Source organism: Rhinopithecus roxellana, chromosome 6 (assembly GCF_007565055.1).
Source record: "Rhinopithecus roxellana isolate Shanxi Qingling chromosome 6, ASM756505v1, whole genome shotgun sequence".
NCBI classification, from domain to species: Eukaryota; Metazoa; Chordata; class Mammalia; order Primates; family Cercopithecidae; genus Rhinopithecus; species Rhinopithecus roxellana.
Window position 1 is genome coordinate 26,165,895 of NC_044554.1, and position 26,827 is coordinate 26,192,721.

General features: G+C 41.3%; 1 protein-coding gene and 1 pseudogene across 9 annotated transcripts in view; one reads left to right on the forward strand and one right to left on the reverse strand.

The window, feature by feature from the left end:
- ST7 (suppression of tumorigenicity 7) overlaps positions 1–26,827 on the forward strand; it is a 278,422-nt gene that overhangs the window by 14,295 nt on the left and 237,300 nt on the right. The gene's annotated exons all lie outside the window — the stretch shown is intronic.
- Positions 5,017–5,821, reverse strand: LOC104682631 (annotated as a pseudogene).

Genomic DNA, 26,827 nt, shown 5'->3' on the forward strand with positions numbered 1-26,827 from the left:
CCACAGAATGTAGCAAATTATCCAAAATAGGATGTAAAATTTGCAAATCAATAAAAAATTAATGTATCACTTGTTACTTTCAGAAATAAAATGGAGGTTAGGAAATCAACCCCTTGATGTATGTTACACAAAATATCAAATGATTCACTTTGCTATATTCCCCCCCCCCCCAGCTAATTACAAAGTAACTCATATAAACCTGGGTTTCTCAAGCAATGTTCTCCTGGATGTGTAGGACAAAGGATATATTGGTATGAATAGGTAGTAATTCTGAGCCTGTTCTGGAAGACCCCATTCCTCTGCAGAGTTCACTAGGGCTCACATACCCGCAGTGGTGGCCATTAATGACCACTTCTGCCTGTGAGTGCTCCAGTTGCACTACTCTCACTTCTGGTTCCTGGTGCTTAGGACCACTGTCCCCTCTCCCTGTCTTACCAGTTCCTATTGTTGTGGACATTAAGGAGTGAATTTGGTCAGGCAGCCTGTGCAAGTCAGCGTCCCAGAGGCAGGTCTACAGCTCTATCGGGTCCAGTCCCAGTGGACCTTTCTGCTAATTGTGTCCAGCCTTTCCATTCTTGAATTACTGACCTGCAATAAGAAATGATGGCGCCCTTACCACATTCTACCAAAAAGGTCAGCAGTCATTTATCAGTTCTGTGATCTTAAAACTAGTTCCTTTGTTTATAACTGAGCACAATAATGGTGAGTACCTCATAGGACTGTTGGGAGGATTAAATGAGATACTATGAAAAAAGCCTTAACCAGTGCCGGCACTTTCTAGTGCTCAATACATTTTAGATATTTAGTTGTAGTTACTGTTGTGGCTCCTACTATAATATCGACTTTGTTTGGTGATTCTTGGTGTCTCACTCAATCAGCTTTTTCTCTTAAGTCAGTTTCTAGACTGATAGTTCTTTTTAAATGCATCTGTTCTTCGTTTTCTTAGTGACATGTATGTCCTCTGTATGTTTTCTGTTTCCATTCAGTTTTGGGGTGAAATATGATAGCAGCATGAGGAGCTCCACTCTTGGTGTAAGCGAATAAGCTTATATTATCTGTTTCTTAACTTTACTCCTTAACTCTTTGTATTCTGTTACCTGCTTTCATAATTTTTCTGGAACTTCTTAAACCTCATTGGTAATTTCAAAGCCAAATTTCATTCATCATTTCTCAGATTTTGTTCTTACTGTTATGTTGCACTACAGAAAAGGACTTACATTTTTTTTTCTAATATTCACTTTTTTGTTTTGTTTTACAAATTCTCCCCTCCCCTCCTCCTTCCTTCCTTCCTTCCTTCCTACCCTTCCTCCCTCCCTCCTTCTTCCTCCTTCTTCCTTCTTTTTGCTTCTTCTTGAGACAGGGTCTTACTAAGTTGCCTGTGCTGGACTCGAACTCCTGGGCTCGAGCAATCCTTCTGCCTCAACCTTCTGAGTAGTTAGACTACAGGTGTGCACCAGCATGCCTGGCTTAGAAAAGGACTTTATGTTGAACCTCTTTTCTCTTACAATCAAATAATAAATTCATTGAGTCATACTATTAGCAAGTCACAGTGCTTGGTGCGGGGGTAGAGGAATGGAATGATGACCAAGACATGGTGCCTGTCTTCAGTATCTTGAGATATTGAGCACTCAGGGAAAGAAAAACAGGCACAAAACTAACTCTAATCCAAAGTAAAATGTGTAGAGCACAAAGGAGAAGTAAATACCAAAACAAGGGGATGAGAGAAAGCTTTCAAATCATAGTGGTAGTTACTGGAATAATTGTAGGAATTCCCAGGCTGCTTGGAGAATGTGAGAATGGGCATCTGCTTGGTCCCTTCAGAAAACTGCCAGTGTGACAGATGGGAGGGTGAAAAAGAGAAAAGCTAGAATCTGTTGGGGTTAAATTGGAGTTCGTTTTGAAGGATTAAAAATAATTGAAATTCTGATATATTTTACCTGTATAAAAAGGGACAGGGAATAATATGAGAAAGAGTAATAGTGGGGTGACCCATCATCCATATTTAATGTTTGTTAACATTTTGCCACAACTGCTCGTACTGCTTTCTCTCTCTTTTTCAAATAAACTATTTTTTAGAACCTTTTAGATGTGGCAGTTTTTCAGACTTTCCTTGTTTTTGATAACCTTTACAATTTTGAGGAGTATCGTATCTCTCTACAATCCTTTTGGATGTGGCAGTTTCTCAGACTTTCCTTGTTTTTGATAACCTTAACAGTTTTGAGGAGTACCGGTCAATAATTTTTTAGACTATTGCTTAATTGAGATTTGTTTGATATTCTTCTAATGATTTTCTGGGATTATGAGTTTTTGGGAGGAAGACCACAGAGGTCAAGTGCCATTTTTGTCACGACATAGTTCAACTTGACTTGTCACTGTTGATATTGACCTTGATCCCCTGGCAGAGATAGTGCTGATCAGGTTTCTTCACTGTAAAGTTACCCTTTACTTCCTCATACTGTGCTGTTGGGAAGGAGTTCGCTTTGCACAGCCCACACTTAAGAAATGAAGCTTTATTTCTTCTTATGGAAATAAATGAGGACCATCTAAATGAGAACAAGTAAAGGCTATCTATTCAAAGCCTCCCATAACAAAGGAGTCAGCCATCATCACTTGTGTTTGGCAGTTAGAGGAGTAGGAAAACTTTATTGTAGAAAAAAGGCAAAGCGGCTGGGCGTGGTGGCTCACGCCTATAATCCCAGCACTTTGGGAGGTTGAGGCAGGCGGATCACCTGAGGTCAGGAGTTCGAGACCAGCCATGACCAACATGTGTCTACTAAAAACACAAAATTAGCTGGGTATGTGGCGCATGTCTGTAATCCTAGCTATCTGGGAGGCTGAGGCAGGAGAATCATTTGAACCTGGAAGGTGGAGGTTGCGGTGAGCTGAGATCGTGCCATTGCACTCCAGCCTGGGCAACAAGAGCAAAACTTCATCTCAAAAAACAAAACAAAACAGAAAACAATAAAAAAAAGGAAAGCTATATTGTAGAAGAAAGGGAAAGTTCCAGATAGGCCCTGTTTGGAGACTGCTGACATGGAAAGGGTGGGACATCCTGTATTATTGATTAGTGGTATATATTTTGCTTTCTCCAGCAAGTCTTAACTTAAAAGTTGGTACAGAAATTAGGGAAGTTGTTAGTTACTGGTCAAGTCCTGACTGTTGGGCTAATTGTTATATAAGTTTTGTGCTTAGTCAGTTTAGGCTCCTCTGACAAACCATAGGGTTCGGTGGCTTCAACAACAAACATTCATTACTTACAGTTCTGGAGGCTGGGAAGTGCAAGATTAAGGGGCTGGAAGATCCTGTGTCTGGAGGTCTTGCTTCCTGGTTTGCAGATGGCCTTCTTCTCCTTGTGTCCTCACATGGAAGAGAGCAGAGAGAGGAAGCAAGCTTTCTCGTGTGTCTTCTTATAAGGGAACTAATCTCATTTATAGAGCACTCCATCATCATGACCTAATTACCTCCCCAAAACCCCACCTCCAGGTGCCATCACATTGGGGATTAGGCTTCAATGTATGAATTTTGGGGTGACACAAATATTCAGTCCATAGCATTGTGGTTTGGCTTTCTGGACTGGTTGTTGCAGGTTGTGAGTCAGAGTTCTATTTTTATATATGGTCTGGTCATTACCTATTTGTGTATTCACTCTTTCACCCACCTCAAAGGTAGTGTTCTATATCAATTATTTTGAATTCTTCTGCATGGGAGATTTGTCTCTTCTTTCCCATCTATTTATTTTTTATTTTTTGGAGGGACTGGTTCTTTATTTCAAAAAGACATTTGTCAATATTCAGTATCAAAACAGTTGCACTATTCATTTCTATTTCTCCCAGTTGGACCCAAAGAGACCACATCAAAGGAGAGTACATTTTAAGCCAGTAAGCTGCAGGACGTCCATCTAACAGACCACCTAGAAACCTTACCAGGAAATGGGGAAACAAGCTTTAAAAGATCACTAAACTTCCAGCCCACGGACTGCAGAGGCTGTCACAGCCAGATGGGATGGCCAGGGTGCCACAAACCCAAAGAAGCAAAGTTTCAAAATAATATAAAATTTAAAGTTTTGTACATAAGCTGTTCAAGATTTCTCCAGCACTGACTGATACAAAGCACAATGAGACAGCACTTTTAGAGACAGCAGTTTCAAACCCAGGAAAGGGTAATGAGATGAGCTTCGCATGGCTACATCAGTGGCAAAAACATAATCTTTCTTTCAAGGAGGCAGGAAAGCAATTAAGTGGTCACCGCAACGTAAGGGTCACATGATCTATTCTGTAAGCAGTTGGGAGGGGTAGAGATGGGACAAAAATTTGGTCTCAGAGGTCTTACCATCTTAATTTGGGCACTTCTAATGAAAAAAAGAAAAAAGAAGTAATATTGTCCAAAGGTATCTTAAAGTGAGAACTTGAACAGCACACTTTTTTTGTTGTTGTTGTTGTTGTCATTTGACTGACTCCTCCTGGAATCACCTTTCTGGTTTAGCTGGTACTTTGTACAGAGCAATGAGGTCTCCCCTAGTGGAGTCTTTCCCTGGGCTCTGTTTGGCTCTCAGTAAGGCAGGCCTATACCTTTTCCTCTCCTCTATGGAGAGCGCAATATGCAGTAAGCTGAAAAGTCACCTTCCAAAAGTGAGAGAGGGATGAGGTTGCTGCTTCAGGGCTGTGGAATTATTTGCAATGTTTAAAAATGGTTGCTACAAAACAACAAAAACAGTAATTACAAAATGTGTACATCACCACATGCTTTTTAAAGACATTATGCATTGTGCTCACATTCCCTCAAATGTTGTTTCCAAAGGTGCTCAGCCTCTAGCCCAGCTGGAATCTCCGGGAATCGATAGAGACAGTTTGGCAAAAAAGACACAGGGGAGGAGCAGGAGGCAAAAGGGGAAAGCAGCCTTGCAGTTAAAGATCAGCCCTCAGTTAAAGGTCAGCTTCAGGCAGGCTGGCCTCAGGAAGAGTCAGGGTCAGAGGGAGGAGCAGCAGCAGGGTGGGACTGGGGCATTCTACATCTCATTCAGTCAAGCAGAGTCTGGTCCAGCATCTTTTGTGTACAGAGGTGCTCTTCTTTGGTGCATTTCAGTTTATCTTCCAAGTCATCAATTGTCTTTTCCAGCTTGGCTACCGATGTCTCAGCAAACCCAGCACAGGTCTCTGCCTCCTTGAGTTTATCAGTAAGAATCTTGATCTCTTTCTCATACTTGTCTTCTTTTTGAGAGTACGTTTCTTCAGCAGCACTCAGACACTTCAGATTCTGGTCCCTCCGTCTGATATGCTCATCCATCTCTCGGCAGCGGGACTCTGCCAGCTCAGCTTGTTCCTCTGTGTGTTTCAAGTGTCTTTCAATGATCACCAACTTATGAGCCACCTTTTTATACTTCCTATCTGCCTCTTTTGCAATGTGCTTAGCTTCTTTAAGTTGGATTTCCTGGAGTTCCATCTTTTCTTCATTTTTTAAGGCTGGTTTTCAATAACCTTCATACCTCTCTCACTCTTAGCAGCAGCTTTTTCCGCTTCTTCCAGCTTTTGCAGGGCAGTGGCCAGGCGCTCCTGAGCATGGTCCAGCTTCTCATCAACCAGCTGGATCCTGCAGTTCAAGGAGGCCACCTCAGCCTCAGCCTGTTCCCAGGCTTGCCTTTCTCCCTGAACTTCTCACTGGAGGTGCTCAGCTTGTGGCCACCTCAGCCTCAACCTGTTCCAGCCCGCCTTTCCCCCTCAACTTCTCACTGGAGGCGCTCGGCTCGTTCCTCTGCATCATCTGCCTGCTGCTGCAGAACCTGGATATTGCCCTTAACTGCCTCAATAGTGGTGATCCCAGCCATGGTGCCCACTCAGCTACTGCTCACGCTCTGGTTCCTGCCTCCTCTGCTTGGTGTTGCAGCCTCCTCTCCCTCCCCCATTTATTTATTCACTTATTCATTCATTTGTTTATATCAGTATGGACTCATGGATATTTATTTTATACAGGTTATAATCCAATACTGCTTTATTTCATTGGTCAGATTTTTCCAGTTTTGGCTCATTGAGAGCTCTGCTGGTTGGCTTCTGTGTTTCTTTGACATGCTCCCATGATAGTGGGTTTTTCTTTTGAGGATTTCCTTACTTTCTAGCACTACAAGATGTTCTAGGCTCATCTTGTTTATTTCTCGTCCCACCTCTCTCTCTCTCTCTCTCTCTCTCTTTATTGATTGATTGATTAATTGAGACAAGTTCTTGCACTATCACCCAGGCTGGAGTGCAGTGGCACAATCATGGCTTATTGTAGCCTTGACCTCCCAGGCTCAAGCAATCCTTCCATCTCAACCTCCCGAGTAGCTGGGACCACAGGTGTATGCCACCATGTCAGACTACTTTTTAATTTTTTGTAGAGCTGGGATCTCCCCATGTTGCCCAGGCTGATCTCAAACTTCTGGGCTCAAGCGATGCTACTCCCTTGGCCTCCCAAAGTGCTGGGATTACAGGTGTGAGCACTGCTCCTCGCCTCTCTGCTTTTAAAAATAAACTATTACCCAGACAGGTAAAGCTACTCCTACATCCCTTTCCCCTCATTTTTTCTTTGTTGGTAACCATTGTCCTGAAGTTGGTATTGTTCCTGTGTATTTAATGTATTCATCAACAATATATAGTTATTTTGTGAGTTTTAAAAATGTACATGGAGGACTACTGCCCATACCCTTCTGCAGCTTGTTTCTGTTATCAAACATTATGTTTATGAGATCTTCCCATGTTGTAGATATAGTTAATTTAGATATTATATAGTATTTCATTGCATGAGTATACCATGGCGTATCAATTTTACCATAAGTAGATAAATTAACTCTACATGGACCTCTTTACACATGTATTTGATTTATCAAGGGACAGTGTTGTCAATAGTAATGGATCAAACTAGGGAAAGTTTGGAAATTTGTGGGGGACATTTTATTTTTTAAATTTTTACGTATTTATTTTTTCTTCAGGAAATGCCAGCAGGAGGGATATTTTCAATTATTGATTGGGAGAGCCTTACTGACATTGAGAGAGGGTGAGGACAAAGGATGTGTGATGACCTGTGATGTGTGTGTCTGCCTTTCTCCCATATGATTTTTAAATATCCCCCTCAGGTCTTCTTGTACTTAAAAATTCTTTGTATGATGATCTGACTCTAGAACCTCCATTTTGCATGTACAACCAAAGTATTTTTGGCATGGTTTTAGTATATGCTTTTTTTTTTTTTTTTAATTGAAACTACCATGCACATTGAGGGAAGAGTTTACTTGGTTCAGAACTTTTACCAAGTTGTGAATAAAATAACACACTTGTATCATCCTGCATTTGTAGGTTTTGCATTCATGATGACAGTATATATAGGGGTGCAAATGTCTATTTGCTTCATTAAATCCTCTACCAAAGTCATGAAAAATTTTGCATTTTTAATATAATTATATTATTCTAAATAGGGCCAGGACTAAGGTGAGGCAAGTGAGGTTGCTTAGGTGCAAAATTTGAGGAGATACAGATGCAAGTGTCCTGCAAGTGCAGGTTCAGCACTTTCCCTACTTTGCCTCCTTAAATTTTGCATGCTAAGCACCTTGCTTGCCTCATCTCCATTCTGCCCTGATTATAAGTAATATTTTATGTATTTTTTTCATATTTTAGTTAGGCTATTGCATTAGTCCATTTTCATACGCTATGAAGAAATACCCGAGACTGGGTAATTTATAAAGAAAAAGAGGTTTCATGCACTCACAGTTCCACATGGCTGAGGAGGCTTCATAGTCATGGCAGAAAGCGGAGGAGCAAAGTCATGTCTTACATGGTGGCAGGCAAGAGAAGGTGTGCAGGGGAACTGCCCTTTATAAAACCATCAGATCTCGTGAAACTTACTCATTATCACAACAGCATGGGAAAAACCCACCCCCATGATTCAAGTCCCTCCCATGACACGTGAGGATTATGGGAGCTATAATAAAAGATGAGATTTGGATGGGGACACAGCCAAACCATATCAGATATTATGGGGGTTTTTTGAAAACAATTTTTTTTTTTTTTGAGATGGAGTCTTACTTTGTCTCCCAGGTTGGAGTGCAGTGGCATGATCTTGGCTCACTGCAGCCTCCACCTCCCGGGTTCAAGTGATTCTCCTTCCTCCCGAGTAGCTGGGATTACAGGTGCCTGGCTCCACACCTGGCTAATTTTTGTATTTTTAGTAGAGACAGGGTTTCATCATGTTGGCCAGGTTGGTCTCGAACTCCTGACCTCAAGTGATTTGCCTGCCTTGGCCTTCTAAAGTGCTGGGATTACAGGCATGAGCCACCATGCCCAGGCTTCTTTTTTTTTTTTTTTTTAATTTATGTGTGTTAGGTAGATTATCTATTATGTTTGTTATAGAATAGAAAAAGAGTGTTTCAAATAATTTCCTTTAAAAGGAAATATTAGATCTGATTGGTCTGAGAACCACTGCTTTAGGACACAAACTTGGAAGTGCCCTTTGTTGGACCATATGAGCATCTTCAACTTTATTGGGTGTCGCCAGATTCCTTTACAGAATGGTTGTCTCAGTCAGAGATTGCTGTAGTGATGCTACATTAAAAGAAAGAAGGCCGGGCACGGTGGGTCACGCCTGTAATCCCAGCACTTTGGGAGGCCGAGGTGAGCAGATCACCTGAGGTCAGGAGCTCGAGACCAGCGTGGCCAACATGGTGAAACCCCTTCTTTACTAAAACATACAAAAAAATTTAGCTGGGCGTGGTGGTGGGAGCCTGCAATCTCAGCTACTTGGGAGGCTGAGGGAGAGAATCGCCTGAACCCAGGAGGCGGAGGTTGCAGTGAGCTGAGATCACACAGCTGCATTCCAGCATGGGTGACAGAGCAAGACTCTGTCTCCAACAATAACAACAACAACAACAGCAACAAACCCCAAAAGACCCCAAGTTCAAAACTCAGTGGCTTAATATAGTAAGGATTTATTTTTCCCTGTCAACCTGTGAGTAGGTTGCAACAAAAATTAGCTGGGCAGGATTCTGGACTTCAGGCTCTGGGCTCCAGTCTGCAGGTCAGATTGAGGTTGAGTTCAGGTCTACTCCAAGTCTCTCATTCTCTTGGACTAACAGCTACCTAGGGCATGTTGTTCTCATGGAAAGTGGCAGAAGCAAAAGAAGCCAAGTGGAAATATGTGAAACCTCATGTGGGCCATGCATAGAACTGACTCACTGTCATTTTTGCTAACATTTCCTGGACCTTAGCTTGTCACAAGCCTAACATCCATGAGGTAGGGCAATATATTCTGTTTATTCTAGTGAATGGTACTGCAAAGTTATGTGGCAACGATGTGGATTAGAATTCTAGTACAGGGAGGGTGTGAAGAATTATGAATAATGATGCAGTTTACCACATGGTTGTACCATTATATACCTCACCAGTAATAGATGCAAACTACTGTTTCTGAACATCTTCACTAGTCTTGATGTTACCCAACTTCACATTCTTGCTAGTTTGAGTGTTAAATGACATTGTTATTTTAATTTTTGTTTCCAATTATATAGGTCTTTTAAAATACTATCTATTCATTTTAAAAGATTAGTTTTAGCCTCCACTCTAAAGTTCGTTAGAATAAGGAGGTTTTTGTGATGAAAATAAAAAATTTGGAATCTGAGATTATGATAGTTACAATTAATTACTCGCTTTGGCTACCAACTAATTTGTTTTTCCTTTGCTTATGTAATGTCAGATATTCTGAGGACCATTAAAATGTCTAGACTGTGTTTTCCAAGAGCCCTGTTCTAATGTTCTGATTCTGTGTACGTGATGCATTCGTAATTTTATTTCCATGTAATAATCTAATTTTATTGACCCCACTAAGTAAGTAAGGTGTAGGCATTATATTGCAAACTACTCTTGCAAAAGTGTGACTGTACTGCAAAAATGCAGATGTTGTGGGTTTCAATAAATGGATTTCTGGTACGTTTCTCTGGGAAGAATGCTTCCTGTTTATTGGCACTCCTCTGATGTGGAGGCAGGTCTTGCTGGAGAGCTGCATTCAGGTGAGAGAGGGGTGGGAAGGAAGAAAGGCACCCACAGAGCTTCTGCCTTGTAAATATAATCTCATTTGTGCTGGGATCAGACAGATCAGTCTAAGAGTGGTAGTATTTTTTTTATTTTTATTTTTTTGAGACGGAGTCTCGCTCTGTTGTCCAGACTGGAGTGCAGTGGCTCAATCTCAGCTCACTGCAAGCTCTGCCTCCTGGGTTCATGCCATTCTCCCGCCTCAGCCTCCTGAGCATCTGGAATTACGGGGGCCCACCACACACCCAGCTAATTTTTTGTATTTTTAGTAGAGATGGGGTTTCACCGTGTTAGCCAGGATGGTCTCGATCTCCTGACCTCATGATCTGCCTGCCTCGGCCTCCCAAAGTGCTGGGATTACAGGCGTGAGCCACTGTACCTGGCCTATTTTTTAAATATATTTGTTTATTTTGAGACAAAGTCTCGCTCTTTTGCCAGGCTGGAGTGCAATGGCACGATCTCGGCTCATTGTAACCTCCACCTCTCAGGTTAAAGCGATTCTCCTGCCTTAGCCTCCCAAGTAGCTGGGACTCCAGGCACGTGCCACCATGCACAGCTAATTTTTTTGTATTTTTAGTAGAGACAGGATTTCACCATGGTGGCCAGGATTGTCTCGATCTCTTGACCTCATGATTTGTCCGGCCTTGGCCTCCCAAAGTGTTGGGATTACAGGCGTGAACCACCGCGCCTGGCCGAGTGGTGGTATTTTTAAAGAAGCACAGGCCATACCTGCAAAAACAATAAAAGTTGAAAAGGAATTTCTTTCTATACTGTTATTTCTTAAAGGAGATACAATTAATAACCCCAGTAACATTTCCAGAGCCCTCCTTTGGCTTCTACCTCTCATTTCTCACTTCTCCCCTCAGTTCTCTCTCCTGTGGCTGGTCAGCAGAGCTTTTACCGTTCTCACTCTCATCTGCTCAGCTGAGCTTAGCTGAATCATTCCATGGGCCAGCCTCATATCCTTTGGTAAAACATGGAGACTTATGTGACATTTTCAGAGAAGAACCATAGTTGAGGAAGGCCAGGCCAGTGTAGGTGGAACAACGTCTCTCTTACCAGATAAGAAAGAAGTTGCTTCCTGACCTGCAGGTGTAAAGTTTTCTGATGTCCCCCGATTTCCTTTTCCCAGGAGTCACCAGCTTCCACAGGATTTGGTGAGGATGTATCCCACTTCTGACATCTTAGAATCCAGCATCTTGATGGACAACAGAGAAGATCAAAGATAGTATGAACCAATTACATTCTAGAAAATGCTGTTGACTAGAACTTTGTTTAGGGATAGTGGGAAAAATTAAATGCTTCAGTATATATTATGGAGATTATTATGACTGACAAAGATAGGGCACTGTATTCAAATGATGGTCCTAGCAGGAAACAGATCATACATTCTATCTATCTATCTATCTATCTATCTATCTATCTATCTATCTATCTATCTATCTTCTATCTGTCTGTCTATCTGTTGATCGATCCATCGATCAATTGACAGTCTCATTCTGTTGCCCAGGCTGGAGTGCAGTGGCATGATCTTGGCTCACTGCAAACTTACAGCTCCCAGGTTCAAGCGATTCTCGTGCCTCAGCCTCTGAGTAGCTGGGACTAAAGGCGTACACCACCAGGTCCAACTAATTTTTGTATTTTTAGTAGAGACAGAGTTTTGCTATGTTGCCTAGGCTGGTCTCAAACTCCTGAGCTCAGGTGATCCGCCTGCCTTGGCCTCCCAAAGTGCTAAGATTACAGGCGTGAGCCACTGCGCCTGGCCCAAATCATGCATTCAAATTGGCAACTGAAGATAATTAATAAAAGGCTATTTACAAAGGTATTGGCAGGATAATAATAAAGAATGTTTCATTGGTAACAAAGGATAGCACAGTACCCTGGAGCAAGCTGCAGAAGGGAGCCATGACCATTCTTGGGCACAGCTCTAAAACCTGGGGAGGCAGCCATGTGGAAAGGTTGTGGCCTTCAGTGGAGAGACACAGCCAGTCTGTGCACTGGGAGCCTGGGGAAAATGCTATGTGCCTATTGATCCCTATTGATCCCCTATTGGAGTCTTTCATTGGCTGAACCCAACCAGAAGCCTAGGGCAAGCAGCAGGGAAAGTGGAAGGGGAGGGACAAATGGAAAATAACTAGCAGAAGACATTTTCTCTGACTCATTGAAATATTTTTTTGTTTCACTGTCTCTTTTCCTAACGAGGCATTTCTCAAGATTCCATTTACAGGAGTCTTCTTATGCTGTATCTTTCAATAAGCTTGTGTAAATGAAAGTGAGATCTTTCTCCTTTCTGTCCTCTCTCAACTTCCAGGTTTTCATTTTCAATTGCCTGTTGTATATTTTCAGTGAGGCATAGATTACTACTCCATCTCTTCCTTCTAACAGAGTGCAATTTCTCTTCAAGGCTCTTAATAGTCTTCATCTGGTCTTTCCTTTATATACGTTAAGTTCCTAAATCCCATTAACTTTGTATTGCCTTAATCTCTCCTTGCTTCCTACTTCTGCCGTTATTTCAACACTTATAATCTTATTACAGTAATCTCCCAACTGGTCTTCCTGCCTCTAATCTCTCCTAATCTATCCTATATACTGGGATGTTGCTTGCAAATTCTTTAATGTGTTTCTGTTGCCTAGCAAATAAAATAAAGACCCCTAAACCTAATATCCTAGGCCTTGTGCCGTGAGGCCACTGCATGTTTTTGGCTTGATACTAACTGCTTTTCTTCATACACCATGCTCCATTCAAAGTATGCTTTATAAAATGTAACTTTATCATATTTATCATGCTCATATTCCTTTTTTCTTTTGTTTTGTTTTGTTTTGTTTTTGAGACAGAGTCTGACTCTGTTGCATGGGCTCGAGTGCAGTGCTGTGATCTCGGCTCACTGCAACCTCCGCCTCCTGGATTCAAACAGTTCTCCTGCCTCAGCCTCCTGAGTAACTGGGATTACAGGCGCCCGTCACAACGCCTAGCTAATTTTTGCATTTTTAGTAGAGACGAGGTTTCGCCATGTTGGCCAGGCTCGTCTCCAATTCCTGGCCTCAAATGATATGCCTGGCTCACCTCCCAAAGTGCTGGGATTACAGCTGTGAGCCACCGCGCCCAGCACTCATATTCATGATCACCTTAAAAAATTCTTCACTTTTGTTGTCATGGAGGCCAGATGAGTCATCTGCAAGTTAGACACCTATAGTTTATCTGAGTCTGAACACTTCCAAATACCCCACATTCGAAATGTCCCACATAACCAATATACCCCATTGGCTCCTTAGTCTCCTTGTCCTGTGGTTCCTCCACAGGATTTCACTTTTCCCTCCAGAGTTTTACTTGATGCTTGATGGTGCATCCTGGCTTGAAAGCCCCTGAACTTTGACATGCTCTGGGTCTTTTCCCCTCAGTGCATGTTTGTCTACAAGCTGAGCTCTTCCAGCTGCTGTCGTCACAAGAAACAGCTGGCAGTCTATATGGAGGCGTCTCTAGCATTCCTCACCCACCTTTAAGTTAAAATCATTATTTTAAAATAATTTCAAATTTGTAGAAAAGTTGAAAGTACATTACAGTTTTTTCTTCTAGAACCATTAGATGCTGATGTGGGACTTTATCACTCTGAAATACTTCAGTGTATATTTCATACAAACAAAGGTGTTCTTCAAAATAACCATAGTATACTCATCAAAATAAGAAATTAATGAGATTTATTAATCAGAAATTGGTACAGTGACACCATCTAATTCTCTCGATTCTATGCGTTTCGTCAATTATTACAATAATGTGCTTTATAGCAAAATAATTCAGTTCACAATCATGCCTTCCATTTAGTTGCCATGTCTCTCCAGACTCCCTTTTTTTGGAAAAGTTCCTAAATTTTTCCTTGACTTTGATGACCTTGACCTTGATAGTTTTGATGAATACATTCTAGTTATTTTGTAGAATACCATTCAATTTGAATCTGTTCAGTAGTTTTTTTTGTTTTTTCTTTAGACAATCTTGCTCCGTCACCCAGGCTGGAGTGCAGTGGTGCGATCATGGCTCACTGCAGCCTGGACCTCCCAGGCTCAAGTGATCCTCCCCCTCAGCCTCCCAAATAGCTGGGTCCACAGGTGCATGCCACCACACCCAGCTAATTTTTGTGTAAGTTTTGCAGAGATGGGTTCTCACTGTTTTGCCCAGGCTGGTCTCAAACTCCTGGGATTTAGCGATGCTCCCACCTCGGCCTCCCAAAATGCCAGGATTATACGTATGAACCACTGCACCTGGCCTCAATGGTTCCTCATGATTGAATTCAGGTTATGTAGGTATCCTTGGCTGTGATGATGCTATGTTTTTCTCATAGAATCCTATCAGGTGGCAAATGATTTTTTCTGGGTCCCGTTATTGATTATTCTCATTGTGATTACTTGATTGATGGTGTCTCTGAGGATTCTCTATTATAAAGTTATTCTATTCTCTTTTGTAGATAACAAGTATTTTTGGAGAGACACTTTGAAACTGTAAATTCTTTATCAGACGCTTAATGTACAGTCATGTGTTGCTTAATGACAATCCCTCCTTTCTGGAATACCTCCTGAAGGACCTGCTTGAGGCTGTTTTACAGTGAACTAAGTAGGAGTATGCTCTAAAATAATGACAAAACTGTAGTGAATTCATAAACCAGGAATAGAGTCATTTATTATCATTTTCAAGTATAATGTACTATACATAATTATATGTGCTATGCTTTATTTAATTGGCAGCGCAGTGGGTTACATTACAAAAGTGAGTAATTATTTGTGCTACAGTGTTACAATGGCTGCAAAATCATAAGGTGATAGGAATCTTTCAGTTCCATTTTAATCTTTTGTTTTATAATCTTGGCAGTAAGTTACAAAGTGAGTAATAAGTTGTGCTACAATGTTACAATGGTTGCGACATCATTAGGTGATAGGAACCTTTCAGTTTCGTTTTCATCTTTTGATATATAATCTTGTACTGTTGTTTAATGTGGTCTGTCATTGACAGATATGTTGTTATGTGATGCATGACTGTATTCATTTACTGCTGCTGCTTCTTCCTTCTTTCTTCTTCCTCCGCCTTCTTTTTTTTCTTCTTTCTTTCTCCTCCTCCCCCTTCTTCTTCCTCTTCCTCTTCCTCTTCCTTTTTTTTTTTGAGATAGAGTTTTGCTCTTGTTGCCCAGGCTGGAGTGCAATGGTACAATCTTGACTCACTGCAACCTCCGCCTCCCAGGTTCAAGTGATTCTTCTGCCTCAGCCTCCCAAGTAGCTAGATTACAGGCATGCACCATCACGCCTGGCTAATTTTGTATTTTTAGTAGGGATTGGGTTTCTCCATGTTGGTCAGGCTGGTCTCGAACTCCCGACCTCAGGTGATCCACCTGCCTCAGCCTCCCCATTTACTTCTTTAAACCAGTGTGGAATCCTGTTTTTCTGTTGTATTCACTGGGATATAGCCTATTTTTACTATTGTTATTTCAATACTCAAATTGTCCTAGATTTGGCCCATGGAAACCCCTTCAAGCTAACTTCTGTATCCTTTTGACATGTCCCTGTTATTCTTTGAGGACTTGATTACTTTCTAAGATGTCCCAGTCTCATCTTGTAGTTTTCCTCTTCCAGTCTTGGAATCAGCAGTTTCTTTGAGGATACCTTTTTCCTTTTAGTGGAGAAAAATATTTAGAAGCCAAGATCTGGGCACAAGGTATGCTTGTTGCCATTGAGGAGTTGCTGTTCCCAGTCCTGTCAGGGGAGAGTAAGGGAATATATGTATATATACATATATAGATCTATGCACTTTTACACATATATGTTTTTTGTTTGTTTGTTTTTGAGACGGAGTTTCACTCTTGTTGCCCAGACTGGAGTACAATGGCACAGTCTCAGCTCACTGCAACCTCCACCTCCCAGGTTCAAGCGATTCTACTGCCTGAGCCTCCTAAGTAGCTGGGATTACAGGCACATGCCACCATGCCTGGCTAATTTTGTGTTTTGGGTAGAGATGGGGTTTCACCATATTGGCCAAGCTGGTCTTGAACTCCTGACCTCAGGTGATCTGCCCACCTTGGCCTCCCAAAGTGCTGAGATTACAGACATGAGCCACCGCGCCCAGCCACATGTATTGTTTTTATATCTAGTTCTTACCTATCTATCTTGAAATTATAAGTTCATATTGATATCTCAGATCCTCATCTAATGTGTCCAGTTTCCTTCTTTTCATATTTGTTTATCTCCCAAAAATCAGAAACGTAGGTCCCATTATCCTTAATATATTTACCTATTTGCTTAACCCATCTGTATGCAACCAGTATCTCTTAATATCCCCTCTCACCTCATTCTGGCTCTGATATCACATGCTTGGGCTTTGAAACCACATGCTAAACATCCTTCTCAGAGGCCTTGCTCAGTTGTTTGGGCTCCAGCACCCAATATCCTCTACATCCAACCCCCTTCCCTAGGGGATGCCTCCTATACACACTGGGCTCTTGACACCATGTGCAGCCTGCCCTCTGCTCTTATATCCTCCTTTCTCTGCTTGGGCCATGACACCCTAAGCAGGGCTGCCCGATGCATCGATACTCTCCTCACCTTGCTGAGTCTCAGTGCTGCCGCCAACCCCCACTGTCTGTCTTCACCCAAGCATAGATACCTACCTCGCTTGGCCCCACCTATGCCTTTAGAACTATGTAGGAAGGAGAAGAGAAAGAAGAGGTGGGCCCACTTTTTGATTGATTCTTCTCCCACCCCTTTCTCTTTCTTGCTACCTTAAAGAAACTCCAAATAACGTATTAATTAGTTGCTATATACTTAAAGTTTTTGATCTCATTCTTGGTTCCAAAGTCATGTCCTCTTTCATAACGCTAAGCTCTCATCTATTTGTCATATTCTTCGGTTCTCAAGGTGGAATCGATCAAATTATGTGAAGATGTAAGGCCTTGAAGAAACCTTGCAAACCTTGCCACAAAGAGCATGTCTGTTGGAAAGCAGCAGTTTGAATGCAAGCTCCAGTTTGCACATATTTATGTCAGCTCTGTGTGTGTGTGTGTGTGTGTGTGTGTATGTGTCTGTCTGTCTGTCTGAGAAAGAAGAGAAACTTTTGAAATTGGGCTGAATAATTTATAAAGGACTCTCTTGTTGTGATAGTCTTTAAACATCCCCAGATTCGGCCTGTCAATCTGAGACTTCTCAGCCTCCATAACTATAAGAAATAAATTCCTTTTCTTTATAAATTACCTAGTTTCAGGTATTTTATTATGAGCAACAAAAAAATAGACTAATACAGGCTCTGTTTTCTTTTAAGATGGCAGGAGTTGGGTTAATCCCAGAGTCTGTGGGATTATCTATTATACAACAGCGCATCTCTCTTTTCCATGTTGGGGTCAGTTACATGTGCCCTAAACTAAGTGCTCAGTGAATTTGTGTGCACTTCTCCTATTGTATTACTTAATTTTTTTCCCCAAGGACCCAGTAATAGTTAGATGCGGAGGTGACTCTATCACTTAGTGTCTGTATGACTTAGGATACATTATTTAATATGTGAGGGTCAGTTTTCTCATTTGTACAGTGGGGATTTTAATAACTTTCTTACCCTGTTGCTATGAGGATTAAATGAGATACAACATATGTAAATATGCCCAACATATGTGCAGAGTCAGTGCTCAATATAGGCATTCACTTCCCTCTACTGCAGGTTTAAGATTCATGCAAGGATGTTAGAACAGCTCAATCTGGACTGTTCTCATGACCATTCAGATTTAATATTTACCCTAAAACTGGCATTATCCTTGATTTAGTCATGATGTGATCATTAAATTTGTTAATAAAATTGAGTCCTGAATAAGAACTGCCCGTGATTTGGATTTTGGCAGATAATTTAGGTAGCTGTACCATCAATGGTAACTGTTTATCCAGAGTAATTCTTTTTACCACTAGATGGTGCTTGTCCATATATTTGTGAGGCTCTCCTATATAAAGTTACATAATTTGGGGTAAAACACATCTTGTTGACCTTTGAGAATTGTATAGTGATATTGATACTCATGTTCACCTCGTTGATGAGATGTTTTTAAGGGTAAAATTTAGGGAAGGATTTGATGAGAATTTAAAAGTTTGGGATCACTTTGTTTACCCATATAATTCCCAACTCCTAAGTTTAAGATATTTACTAAAAAAAGGAGGAGATGGGGAGAATTAATGTGGGTAATATGGTATTCGTATTTTTGAAATGTGTGCGAAATTGGACCTAGGCTAGTTCGTGAATTTGTTAGAAGTATCAAGATAATTAAGCAATTTGTAGGCCCACATAATTTCCACTTGATTTTTCAATATGAACAGAAAAGCTTAGCAGACATTTCACACTCCAATGTACTAGTAGTGGATAGTCAACATCACGTACAACTCAGAGTACGCATTATTTGAAGTTTGGTGACAGCAAAAAATATAAAGCAATTTTTGTTTTGCTTTCTGAACAAATTCAAAAAGCAAATTCAACATGCCTCACGTGGGGATACAGAGATGAGATATAGTCCCTTCTTTCATGAAGTTAGGAATAATTAATTTTGTTTGACTGGGGTTAGCTGGTATAATAGAGATTGTGTGGGATCAGAGGAAAAGGTGATCAGAATTTGTGTTACACAACTATTTTAGATGAACTGCAAGGAAATCCCTGCTAGAGATTTCCTACTCTGTGCTTTCCACAAATAGCTGACATAACCAGTTTGGAAATAAATACTTTGGTGATTTATTTTATTTTACTTTATTTCCTTGTGAGACAGAGTCTCACTCTGTTGCTGAGGCTGGAGTGCAGTAGCATGATCTTGGCTCACTGCAACCTCTGCCTCTCAGGTTCAAGCGATTCTTATGTCTCAGCCTCCCAAGTAGCTGGGATTACAGGCATATACCACCATGTCTGGCTAATTTTTGTATTTGTAGTACAGATGGGGTTTTGCCATGTTGGCCAGGCTGGTCTCAAACTCCTGACCTCCAGCGATCTACCCACCTTGGCCTCCCAAAGTGCTGCGACTCCAGCCGTGAGCTACCACGCCCAGCGTGATAATTTTAATTTTCAAAATTTCTCAACACTAAGAGCAGTTCTGGGTTGTGTGAGTAGTCTATTTTAGTTGAAAGTGGGATGATTCTGCTGTTTCATTCTAACTGTAAGTGGGAAGGAGGGGAGGAGACGGGCTGGTGGTGAATTGAGAGTTGAGGGGTACTGAAGCAGAGTCAATGAGTTGAGAGGTGGTGTCATGTAGGGTAAGGGGTTTTATTTGTAAGCAATGGAAACAGACTCTAAAGGAAAAGTGAAACATTTTCAGAATCTAATAGAAAGTTAAAGGATTCAGTTTCAGAAAGGACAAAATCAAGAGCATTTTCAGGGATTTAGGTAGCAGGAAATAAATCATTTTCTCAGGATGCCACTGTAAGAATAAATGAATTCTGGCTGCTTCAGTTTCTTTCTTTTATTATGTAAAAACATTACTGATAAATACTATATTCTTTGGAGAGAGCATAAGTACCAATCCCAGTTGACATCAGATGAAATGGGGAAGGCTAGTGTGAGGGAAAAGAGGAGCAGGTTTTCATGGAAAGACTAGTTTTGGATGTCAGTAGAACAGTTTTAAATATTCAAATTGAGATATTGGGTAGGTAGTTGGATATATGAGTCTGGAGGTAGAGAAAGAGATTTTGGATAGGTGGTATTTAAAGTCATGGGATTAGATATGGTTACTAAAGAAGTGAGTATACATGAGAATCCTTAAATTGTATGCTGAGGCTTTCCAACCCAAAGAGAATGGGAGGAAGAAGAACCGGCAAAGGAGACTGAGAAGGATGATTAAGAACTGCTGCTGCTGCACCTTTAAGTGAGAATTCATGTGTGTATTCAAATTCTCTGAGCCCTTTCATGTAGTCTGCCTATCCACATTCTTAATCTCCAACCTTTGAGCTAGAAATCCTTCAGTCCAGCTTTTTCAGCAGGACATTAGCCATTGCTCAGGAATTTATATAGATTCTGATCCTATGGCTTTTCTTCTGGCAGACAAAGTAAGAAGATGTGTTATTTGAAGACTCTCTCCCTTCTTCATTATTCTCAGTTACCCCAAAGTAGGGCTATCAGCAGTAAATGAGTACTATCATGCCATATAGAGCCATCAAAATGGGCTGGGTGTTTTTCATCTTTAAGTATCTAACAGGGTTCTGGGTGAGTCCCCATGAACTGGTATATGTTTGGGGCACAGGAATAGACTTACTGGGTGTGTACATCCTATTATGCAACCTCCTGGGCCTTTGGGCCTGCTATAGCATCACTGGCTTGGCTGTTCAAGGCTGCAGCAAGAAAACTGCTCCTCTTTTGATGTTCTTTGCCTAGTCCCAGATTCTTGTCACTAAAAATTGGCTTCTGATTTGGTTCCTGACTCTGCATCACACCCTGAACTTCAGGCATATTGATTTTCCGTGAGATTGCTCTCGGCACCAATCCCTTCACTTATATTGGCCACATTTCTACAGAATAATTTCTGACCTTATTATTGGCTCAGATACCTCAAAGGAAACCTGTTACCAGGGTGTTCTCTTGTTCACATCTGGCATCAGTCTCTCTTTGGTACCAGACATCACCCACTGTGAAATCTTTTTTCTCCTTTTGACACAGAGTCTCACTCTGTCGCCCAGGCTGGAGTGCGATGGGGCAATCTTGGCTCTCTGCAACCTCTGCTTCCCAGGTTCAAGCAATTCTCCTGCCTCAGCCTCCCAAGTAGCTGGGATTACAGAGGCCTACCACCACGCCTGACTACTAATTTTTATATTTTTGGTAGAGACAGGGTTTTGCCATGTTGGCCAGGCTGGTCTCAAACACCTGACCTCAAGTGATCCATCTGCATTGGCCTTCCAATGTGCTGGAATTATAGGCATGAGCCACCGCGTCCAGCCCACCTTTTCTTATTTTCCAAAAATTTTCTAATTTTCTAGCTAGTTCTAATATAATGAATCATTTTTCTCCTTTGCTAGTTCAGAAGTACTGGCTGAACTAGTTAAATTAACCCCTATTATGACTTGTAAAAATCCAAACTGCTTGAAACATTTATATAATTCTATAGGAGGCCTCCTGTTTTCCTGTATCAGCCCATATCTCAGCTACGTTAATTGCTTTGATGAACTTGGTGGTCAGAGTGTTTATGTGGATCTCTTTGGAGTAATATTGGTAGAAAATTAGGTTGTGAGTTTACCCACTTTTGTAAAATGGAATGTTTATTGATATTTTAAAAATAGCACTGAGGGATATTTTCTCTTCTGCTTTCTTTGGTTAAACTGGTTCACTTGAAACCAATATTTTAGCTATCTGCTGCATTTAGTTTTTACTGTATTTTTCAGAGAGTCCTTTAACATTGTTATATACAGATTTCATAGTCAAATTTATTTTTAAAGTTTATTATAAAACTAATTCGTCTTTGCAGACCAATGTATTTTAATAATATTATGATCACTAGAGGGCACTCTTTAAAAGATAAAGCAGATTTTTTTCATTTCTCGATTTTTGAAATCTGTATGATCATAGCTATTGAAACGAAGGTAGTGATTAAAATGATTGTTGTGTTCTGATTAAATATGAGAAACATAAATCATAATCTATAAGGATACCAAAAATACTTTAAATAATCAACCAAATACAGGAATGCAGATGTCGTTACTTGAATTGACTATCCAACTTGTCTCAGGCTGAACTTCCAAAATGTACACTTTTAACATGACACACTTGGGCACTAATGCTGTGAAACATACATATATTTTTAAAATTCAGCAAATAGCAAATACCTACTGAGGGTTTATGATGGTCTAGGCTCCCTAGAGGACACAAAAATGATTTAGATACAACCCTTGTCCACAGCGAATGTGTGATCTAGCATAGTGGTATCCAGTAGAAATATGATATTCAAGCCACACATGAGCCACATATGAAATTTCACATCTTCTAGAAGATACATTAACAAAGTAAAGAGAAACAGATGAAATTATTTTTAATAATATCTTTTATATAGCTCCATATATTCAAGATACTATCATTTCAAAGTGTATTAAATATAAAAATGATTAATGAGATATTTACAGGTTGTTTTTGGTATTAAGAGTCTGAAATCCAATGTGTACTTTCCATTTCTAGCACACCTTCCCTTGCAGTGGCCACATTTCAAGTGCTCAGTATCCACATGTAGCTCGTGCCTATCCTTTTGGACAGTGCAGCTCTGGGGCCCTGCATAGCTGTGGAGCTCAGCATTTTCACTAGGCTGCATCCTGGAGATTTAGGTAATAACCTCTCAATCTTTGTTGAGGTATCACTTATATACCAAGAAATTCATCCATTGTAGTGTGCAATTCTGTTACCTGTTCTCTTTTAAACAGCATCTGTTCTTATTCCAAAGATGTAACATCTTGTCTCGCTGAGCTTTTTTTTTTTTTTTTTAAGTGTTTTGTTGGTTGTTTTTGTCAGTATTTTGTTAGAAATTTTCCTCAAATGAGGCTGTAATCTCAGCACTTTGGGAGGCTGAGGTAGGAGGATCGCTTGAGGTCAGGAGTTTGAGACCAACCTGGGCAACATAGTGAGACCCCCCATCTCTAAAAAAAAAAAAATTTTTTTTTAAATTAGCTGGGCATGGTGACATGTACCTGTAGTCCTAGCTGCTCAGGAGGCTGAGGTGGGAGGATCATTTGAACCCAGGAGTTCAAGGTTACAGTGAAGTTTGACTGTGCCAGTGCACTCTAGCCTAGGTGACAGAGTGATACCCTTTCTCCAAGAAAAAAATTTTTTTTTCCTTTTGTCTGGTGATCCTTGATTGACAGAAAACCATATGTATGTGTGTGTGTGTGTGTGTGTGTGTGTGTGTGTGTGTGTTATGTGGCATAGATTGGTGATTAACCATTTTTGTTGTTGTTTGTTTGTTTTTGAGATGGAGTCTCGCTCTGTTGCTCAGGCTGGAGTGCAGTGGCACGATCTCGGCTCACTGCAACTTCCGCCTCCTGGATTCAAGTGATTCTCCTGCCTCAGCCTCCCGAGTAACTGGGACTACAGACGCCCACCACCACACCCGGCTAATTTTTTGTATTTTTAGTAGAGGCGGGGTTTCACCATGTTACCCAGGATGGTCTCGATCTCCTGACCTCGTGATCTACCCGCCTCGGCCTCCCAAAGTGCTGGGATTATAGGCGTGAGCCACCATGCCCAGCCGGTGATGAACCTTTGATTTCTCTGTAGAGTGAGTGAGTAAGTGAATGAGTAAACATGAGTAATTTCTCTTTCACCTTTCCTCTTTATCCTGTTCGGACCATTTTTTTCTATTTTGGGTAAACTCATTCTTTTTACTTTTGCTCAGCAGACTAGCTCTGCTTGTGCCTAGGAATCAGTCCCCTTCCTCTAAGGGGTTAGTGTTATTTTGTTTTGTTCTGTTGTATGCACAGAGGGGAAACAACATTTTAAAAAATGTTGGAATGGTCTAGGTTGTTATAATTCCACTGAAAAAAAAAGGTAGAAGATAGGTGGATTACTTTCGCTTTGTGATATAAATTGCAGTACACAAGCATAGGTTGAACTATCTATTCTGTGTACTTTCCTTTAGAAAGCTGCATACCCACACTCTTTTCAGGTTTCTAATTAAATGTCACCTTCTAAGTTCAGACTTCCATGACCCTTTAAAATTGTAAATCCCCTTCCATACTCATCTATATACCCCGGCACTGACTGTTCCCTTTTCTTGCTTTATTATTTTTATTATTTTTTTAGTTGCACTTACCATCATCTGACACAGTATATACTTTACTAATGTCTTTCTCTCCCCAAAATGAGAATGGAAAATTTAAGAAGTAGACTTTAAAATTATCAAGAAACAGAGCATTACCAGTACTGAGAGGCCTTCCATATGCCCCTTCCTATCACTAACCCTGACCTAAACCCCTCCTCAAAAGTTTGTTGGTTCTTGTTGCATTGGTTTGCATAGTTCTCCATTGTATGTTCACATTTTATTTATCTATTATACTTTTTATGTATATTTGGTTGGTTGCCAGTTGGACCTATTATGAATAGTTAGTATTTTGTTTTGAAAAAGCCTGAAAGGTTCCTAGGCTACTACTTTATCCACGCTGACATACGCCTCCTTTGAGGCATTAAGTACGGCTCTCTGCTTGAATTTGGGGAGGTGGAAATGTTATCCAGCCATGTACTAGTCCGTTTTCATGCTGCTGATAAAGATATACCCAAGACTTGGAAGAAAAAGAGGTTTAATTGGACTTATAGTTCCTCATGGCAGGGGAGGCCTCAGAATCATGGGGCACTTCTTACGTGGTGGCGGCAAGAGAAAATGAGGAAGATGCAAAAATGGAAACCCCTAATAGAACCATTGTATCTCGTTAGACTTGTTCACTACCGTGAGAACAGTATGGGGGAAATGGCCCCCATGATTCAAATTACCACCCACCGGCTCCCTCCCACAACACATAGGAATTATGGGAGTACAGTTCAAGATGAGATTTGGGTGGGGACACAGAGCCAAACCATATCATTTCACCTCTGGTCCTTCCAAATTTCATGTCCTCACATTTCAAAACCAATCATGCCTTCCCAACAGTCCCCCAAAGTCTTAACTCATTTCAGCGTTAACCCAAAAGTCCACAGTCCAAAGTCACATCTGAGACAAGGTAAGTCCCTTCTGCCTATGAATGTGTAAAGTCAAAAGCAAGCGAGTTACTTCCTAGTATGGGTATTGGGTAAGTACAGCCATTCCAGTGGGAGAAATTGGCCAAAACACAGGGGTTACAGGGCCCAGGCAAGTCTGAAATTTAGCGGGGCAGTCAAACTTTAAAGCTTGAAAATGATCTCCTTTGACTCCAGGTCTCACATCCAGGTCACGCTGATGCAAGAGGGTGGTTCCCATGGCCTTGGGCAGCTCTCCCTCCATGGCTTTGTTTGCAGGGTACTGCCTCTCTCCTGCTGCTTTCATGGGCTGGCGTTGAGTGTCTGTGGCTTTTCCAGGCGCATGATGCAAGCTGTAGGTGGATCTACTATTCTGGGGTCTGGAGAACAGTGGCCCTCTTTTCACAGCTCCACTAGGCAGTGCACCAGTAGGGACTCTATGTTAGGGCTCTGACCCTACATTTCCCTTCTGCACTGCCCTAGCAGAAGTTCTCCATGAGAGCCCTGCACCTGCAGTGAACTTCTGCCTGGGCATCCAGGCATCTCCATACATCTTCTGAAATCTAGGTGGAGTTTCCCAAACCCCAGATCTTGACTTCTGTGCACCCACAGGCTCAACACCACGTGGAAGCTTCCAAGGCTTGGGCTTGCATCCTCTGAAACCATGGCCTGAGATTTTTGTTGGCCCCTTTCAGCCACGGCTGGAACAGCTGTGATGCAGGGCACCAAGTCCCTAGACTGCACACAGCATGGGGCCCTGCCCATGAAACCATTTTTTCCTCCCAGACCTCCAGGTCTGTGATGAGAGAGGCTGCCACAAAGGTCTCTCACATGTCCTGGAGACATTTTCCCCATTGTCTTGGAGATTAACATTCGGCTCCTTGTTACTTATGCAAATGTCTGCAGTTGGCTTGAATTTCTCCTCAGAAAATGGGATTTTCTATTGCATTGTCAGGTTGCAAATTTTCTGAAGTTTTATGCTCTGCTTCCCTTTTAAAACAATGCTTTTAACAGCACCCAAGTCACCCTTGAATGCTTTGCTGCTTAGAAATTTCTTCTGCTAGATACCCTAAATCATCTCCCTCAAGTTCAAAGTTCCACAGATCTCTCAGGCAGGGGCAAAGTGCCACCAGTCTCTTTGGTAAAACATAATAAAAGTAGCCTTTGCTCTAGTTCCCAAGTTCCTCATTTCCATCCAGACGACCTCAGTCTGGACTTTATTGTCCATATTGCTCTCAGCATTTTGGGCAAAGCCGTTCAACAAGTCTCTAGGAAGTTCCAAACTTTCCCACATTTTCCTGTCTTTTTCTGAACCTTCCAGACTGTTTCAGCCTCTGCCTGTTACCCAGTTCCGAAGTTGCTTCCACAATTTCAGATATCTTTTCAGCAACACTCCACTCTACTGGTAACAATTTACTGTGTTAGTTTGTTTTCACACTGCTGATAAAGATATAACCTGAGACTGGGAAGAAAAAGAGGTTTAATTGGACTTACAATTCCATATGGCTGGGGAGGCCTCAGAATCATGGCGGGAAGGAAAAGGCACTCCTTACATGGCAGCAGAAAGAGAAAATGAGGAAGATGCAAAAATGGAAACCCCTGATAGAACCATCGTATCTCATGAGACTTGTTCACTACCATGAGAACAGTATGGGGGAAATGGCCCCCATGATTCCATTTACCTCCCACCGGCTCCCTCCCACAACACGTGGGAATTATAGGAGTACAGTTCAAGATGAGATTTGGGTGGGGACACAGAGCCAAACCATATCAAGCCATATTCGCATTCTCTGTTCTTCTTGAGAACAGAAATCTTGACTTAATCATCTTGGAAACTTTAGTGTTTGGCATGGACCAATAGCATAATAATCTAAAGACCATTTCTGAGGGATCACATCAGCTTTTATTCTCAGAGTAGATACCAGAGCTAGGGGAAACAGAGTTTATTTAGAAAGATCAGGGATGAAATTGAGACTCACCATGTAGAAACTTCAAAATCAGCAATAAGAGGGGTTCTAAATACATTGAAGACAGAAATGTGGCTAAGGAATCAGTAGTGTACTTTGATTGTATTGTATGAGGTATTTTCAGATAGAAAAGCAGGTAGCAGAAATACTAA